This window comes from Acyrthosiphon pisum, chromosome A1 (genome assembly GCF_005508785.2).
Source record: "Acyrthosiphon pisum isolate AL4f chromosome A1, pea_aphid_22Mar2018_4r6ur, whole genome shotgun sequence".
Classification (NCBI taxonomy): domain Eukaryota; kingdom Metazoa; phylum Arthropoda; class Insecta; order Hemiptera; family Aphididae; genus Acyrthosiphon; species Acyrthosiphon pisum.
The window spans coordinates 120,696,752-120,702,965 of record NC_042494.1 but is presented as its reverse complement, the minus strand read 5'-3'; the positions used below and the strand labels follow the sequence as shown (position 1 = coordinate 120,702,965).

Below are 6,214 nucleotides of genomic sequence, written 5' to 3'. Positions count from 1 at the left end.
CTAACGGAGCTACACGTGGTCCGCTTTGAGTATAATTTGCTATGTTATGCACTTGTAAAACGGAGACAACACATGCGGGTATCACGTCCTCTTAATCGCTGACCTTAATAATTGTTTAGTAGCAAAATAAATGTGGGCATCAAAAATATTTTTGTTCATTTTATGATGTGTTTTTCTGTTTGTTAAAGGTATATATGATTTACGGGACCAAAAAAAAGCTTTCCGTTTCACGTTAAACAGGTTCCGTTTTATCAAGATTTTAATCTATGTTTAACTATAGAAATCTGCCGGGACCATAAAAAATTTCCGTACAGAATAGGATTCCGTCTTATCAAGGGTTCGCATAAGACAGGTTATACTGTATTTCAAATAAGTATAGACTTACATTTAATATCTAATAATCAATAATTAATAATCAATATTCTGAAGATATAGCCGTATAGGTATAGGTACGTCATTGCATTTTGAACCATTTGTACGTATAGGTGTGCAATTTAAATTGTTTTCTCTGTTCTATATCATTGAAATGTTTGAAATAAAGTTCAATCAAAACGTCAACGACATAAAACAAAATATATTGATTAATGTGGACTATTCGTTTCCTATAGAAATTATATTGTATACTTAGTACATATAGTGGCTAGTGCGATATAAACGCACGAATAGAGAATAACTAAGATAGGATAGGGAGTAGAGCTAAGGGAGAGAATAAGAGAGAGCAATATAGATAGAGCTTTAACACTAAGAGTCGTTGCATATTAATGACAACATTATCATCACTGATGAATTTAACGACTATAAATGATCAATATTAATTATATTAAACAGTCCTGCTGCAAAATCGCTAGGATGCTAAACGTCGTATATTATAAACACACACACGTAAGTATAAATATATAGGTACATAAGTGCGGAGGTAACACATCCATAATAATAATAATAATAATAATACAATATTATATATATATATATATATGATTTTTTATTTTTATGATAAAATGCAATTATTTATACATGATAAAGAGCTGTCGCTGGTATATTTTAAACCATTTATATGTTTAAATTTTATTCCACGCTGAGAAATCTTTAATGGTAAATCGTTTCTGTAAAACACAAATATACATGAATATAGGAAATGGGAAAATAATTGCCACCTTTAAAGGGAAACACCTCTTTAGACCAACCCTACAACGCGATTACCTATCTGATTCAAAATAATATTAAAAACACAAACATTTAACGTTAAAATGAAAGTTGAATAATATCACTGAAACAATAAATTACACGCATTTAAGTCGTATTTCAAGGAAATTTTAGTTTGAATGTCTGTACGTGTATCTACTAATAATTGTTTCATGAAATAATAAGTAAATCTACTTGTACTTGTTAGCTGTTACCTATACTGATTACCTACTAATTATTAATTAATGATTAGTCGATACTCGATTCGATTATAGGTAACTTTTAAATCGATTCAAGACTTCAAGTATAAAAGTCGTAGGTATAAGTGTATAACATAAACATGATCCATCTATTTTTTGGGAGATGGTATTTTGCGCAAATTTCAGTAGGTACCTACCTACTTTTAATTTGCGGTATTAATACTAAGTATTAATGTACTTAAGTCTTGAGTACATTTAAGTGCGTATGTATGCGCCAAAATGTACAAAACATCATGTAATTTGTGCCACAGCTAAGATCTAAATACTAATACATTTTGGTAATTTGAGCAACACTTTCAATTTAAATTATTATAATTTGCCTGATGAAGTTCCAGAGCTCACATCAGTTATGGCACATATAACATGAATAAATAACATGAAATTACCTATTTAAATAACACGAAAAATTGGACAATGGTCAATGAATTATAATATTATTGAATTTTAAATATTTTATTACTAACGGAAATATTACTCTTTTATACACAAAGTAGGTACGTATACCTACAAGTTACAATTACAATTAGATAAAGTTTTATTTTATTTTACTTAATGTACATTTCAAATTTCAATAAATTTCTTAAAATGTATCTATTAAAATTAACTTAATTGATGAATAATTTAAAATACACATTCATAAGATTAAAAAAAGTTATTAGGTATTAATTATTTTTTTAAATGAAACAAATTACACTTTTGATAAGGTGAAAAATAATACAAATGACTATTTATGTAGGTACAAGATTGCGTAGATTACATAATTATCTTTCATCTAATTCCATATGGTGCAAATTACCTAAATTAGTTTTTAGATGTAACGTATATTATCTACCTCCATATAGACTAATTTGTTTATTTTAATTTAATTTTAAATATATTTTACATTTTTACCTATAGGTGGGAACGATTTTATCAGATAACTGATAAAGATACAGGGAGTGAGATATAGGGGTATAAAGATATTTCTTTCATGTTTAGGTACTAATTTGTATTAAATTGTTTTACATTTGGGTAATACATAGTCGCTATGACGCTATATATCTATTACTACCTTTAAATAAAAATATAAGAATCACTTAAATGAAATACTTCAGGGACACAAAAATGCCAATTGTTACTACACTCCTCCAAAACAGAAAAAGATGTAGGATTAGCAATTACTAACGAAGATTTCATAACCAGATTCAAACTTTCTGAAAGCTGTTCTATATAGTATATACAGTACCTATACACGGCCGAAGCTAAATTCAGAACGGCATAGAACACATTTCAACATATTATAATACATAATCATGACCATGGAAACATCCGTTAAAGTAATATAATTCTGTCAGACTCACTTTCCACGCTCATGAGCCTCAAAAATACCTATAGGCACCTAACGGCTAACACCACAGATATAATAAAACTTATACAGCAAAAAATAAGCCAAGCAAGTAAAACAGGAATCAAAATATCACTAATCTGGGTTCTGGGGCACAGCCACAATATGACATAGAAAGCAACGAAAATGCAGACTAAGAAGCAAAGAAAGCAATATAATACACAGATATCCCCAAATTAAATATTACTACTTTTGCAGATAAAAAAACAAAATTAAAGAACTGATTAAAATCAAATGGCAAACACACTGGCTCGAACAAATCACTAAATTAAGAAAAATTAAAAACTTCATCTTCAGTTGGCCTAACTCCCTAACGATAAGAAGAGAAAAAGTAATAATAAACTCCGCCTCGGACACACCGAATACTCGACTAACACATCTCATGGCAAAGGATAAAAAACCAATGTGCACCACCTGTGGTACCTACCGAACCATCAGTCAATCATATCCTTACAGAATGCCTCCAGTACACATAGGAACTCAATAAACTCAACATCTCCAACACCCTAGATGCAGCACTCAGACCGAACACAGACACCACCTACCAATTTTTAACTTTTTTAAGAAAATCTGAATTGTTCGATTTAATTTAAATATTATAATTAAGAATACGAGTATACATAAGAAAAAATAATTGTAATTAATATAACAGCAACAACTAATGACCGTATTGTCGCTGATGTTTTTTTTAGGTTAATAAAAAATATAAAAAAATTGTAAAGGTACCAAATACATTTATTTTTTGATTAAATTATGTCTATTATTATAGACATAATTTAGACATAATTAGTTCTTAAGACTATAAAAATCTAATATATAAATATTTACTGAAAATTTCAAGTCTCTACTGTCATTTTTTTTTCACTTACAAAATAACACTAAAGTTTTGTCGGAAACACCAATGTTTTGACTGCACGAGTCAGCAATTATAGTGGTCACATCCCCTTTCCATCTACTTTCCCCCAATAATATTTCCACAACGACCCTGTAGTGCTGCATGCGTGTGGCATAAATATTCCCGTTTTGCCACAGTTTTTTTTTCTTCGTTTTTCCCAATTATTTAAAAAAAGTACTTGAATTTCCTACTTTTAATCTCTCAGTGTAGTTGCCGGCTAAATGCAATTTTCTACTAGAAACCACTATCAAAGTTGAAAATTGAAGCATATATTGCTCTAAAATAAAATCGTATATTTTTACTGTTCTACTCAGAGATTTTAAAAATATGAGTTGTGATGATGACATGAAATTATTTAGTTACTAATGATCACCAAAATCTGGGTATTGGCTGGAAGTGAAAATGTTATAATTTTATTATTTTATTATAGATTTAAAACATCAAGCCATTTTTTTTTGCACATAATAATACCTACTGTATTGTGTATATTAGGACTTATGAACAAAACAAAAATTAAAAAATCATCTTCAATTAAAAATACATACAGATATATCATATATATCTAACTATAGTAATACAATCACAATGTAAATCACGAATTAGAATATATTAGGATCTATGTAATTATGTTACTGTAGGTATTATATTAAAACAAGTTAGAAAGTAATTATAGGTAGGTACGTCATCTATTATAATATTAGTATCGGAGTGTGACAAGAAGACCTGACAAATGAAATAAATTTTGTTTCAATCAATATTTTTTAATTTTTTTCTTATATATAAGAAAAAAATATATAATATATATACCTAATTATATATACCTTTCCGTTACACATATAATTTTTAATTTTTAATTTTTTTTATAATTTTTTTATTTTTATTGGCCATTTAATAAATCTGGTTTTTAGAAAATTTTAGACAAGTAATACAAATATTTAAAATATTAAAAGTATTTAAAATTTAAAATTTTTCGAAATCTAATTGTTATTGTAAAATAAAGTTGATCATTTTAAATTCAAAAAGTTTATACTTTTTTTAAATATTTTATGAGATTTTTTAAATAGATACTTGTTAAAATGTAAATATTTTTTTAAACAGTTATTACCTAGATATTAAAACGAATGAGTCTTACTACAAAAAAATTAACATTTTTAAAAATCATAAAAAATAAACCACTTGACTTAGATAAATGTTTTTTACAATTAAAATGTTTCTCAAACCCAGATTTACTAATTGACTGTTTTGAAATATTTTCAAAAAAATTTAAATAAGATTTTAAATTTTGTATTCTAGTATAAAAAAAAAATGTTATACCTTATTATACGTGTAGCGCACAAGTCAATTAACTATATAAAACAAAAATTATTATAATTGACAGGTTTTTCTTTTACACCTTATAGATATAGGGGATAATAGGATAGGTATATGTAATGTCAGGGCCGTATTTAATGGGTGGTTCGGAGGGGCAATAGCCCCCCTGGAATATGGCAAGGGGGCGCCAAAATTTTTACGGAGACTATAAAAAAGTTTTCGGAAAAATTATACATTACATTAATAATTAAAATATAATATAATACAAAATACTAAATATTAGGTAATTGACAATAATTATACAATATTGTTATTTGTTTCCCAATCTACAACCAGTACAACCGCGGAATATTACAACGGCCTCCGACTTCCGAGCGGCGAGCACGGTCACGGCGGGTATTATTTATTTTTAGCCGTATCGGTATCGCCCGTATTTCCCATATCACTGGTAAAACCATAGACATTAGACACAGTATTTACGGTTTGCTAAGAACAACAATTATAGTATTATACCCATATCCATCGGCCATCATACGATAAGAATAATATTGTTTTATTGTTTTGCGTTCATTCGTTGATCCTTGATCGTTCCTATACTTGTCTATGATCATATCGACTATCGTCAAAATTGTACTGTGTTTTGTCTGCCTTCTGTACCTACTCTGTAGTGCTGTTTTGTGAAGTCCGCTCACCGCTGTAAAACTGATTTACTATGTTTAAGTTTCATTTATAAGATTCATATTAAAATATATTATACTTATATAGTTATACTTAATATATTTATTATTGATATATAATGAATCAAAAAAAACAACTTAGCGGAGCTGCAAACCAAATAAGAAAATTGCAAATTGAAAATAATATTTCAAAACTTCCAAAAATATTTGATTTTTTTTCAAAAAAAGAAATAAAAGGTAAGTGTTTTTAGCAATTGACGGTTAGGTATTAGTTTTATGTTTTATAATCTAGCTCTCTTAGTTACATTTAATACATTTTTAAAATAGTTAATACTAATTTAGTTAAAATTACATTAATACAATAGCTTCATTAGGTACCTATACACTTTGTTGGTTTAAAAAAAATTAAGAAAATGAAGGGTCACCAAATGAAATTGAGTCTGTTGTATTGTCTAAGAAAACAAGTAGTCAAGTATCACTTAATAACACTGGAAATATTAATTAC

The 6,214-nt window shown here is 27.7% G+C and overlaps 1 long non-coding RNA gene across 1 annotated transcript in view; it reads left to right on the top strand.

Annotated features, from left to right (window-relative positions):
- Window positions 1–3,523, top strand: part of LOC103309697 — a 22,139-nt gene extending 18,616 nt beyond the window's left edge. The window contains exon 4 of the long non-coding RNA XR_001679695.2: window positions 3,025–3,523. This is a non-coding gene — a long non-coding RNA (uncharacterized LOC103309697). The remainder of the gene's footprint in view (window positions 1–3,024) is intronic.
- The last annotated feature ends 2,691 nt before the right edge of the window (window positions 3,524–6,214 follow it).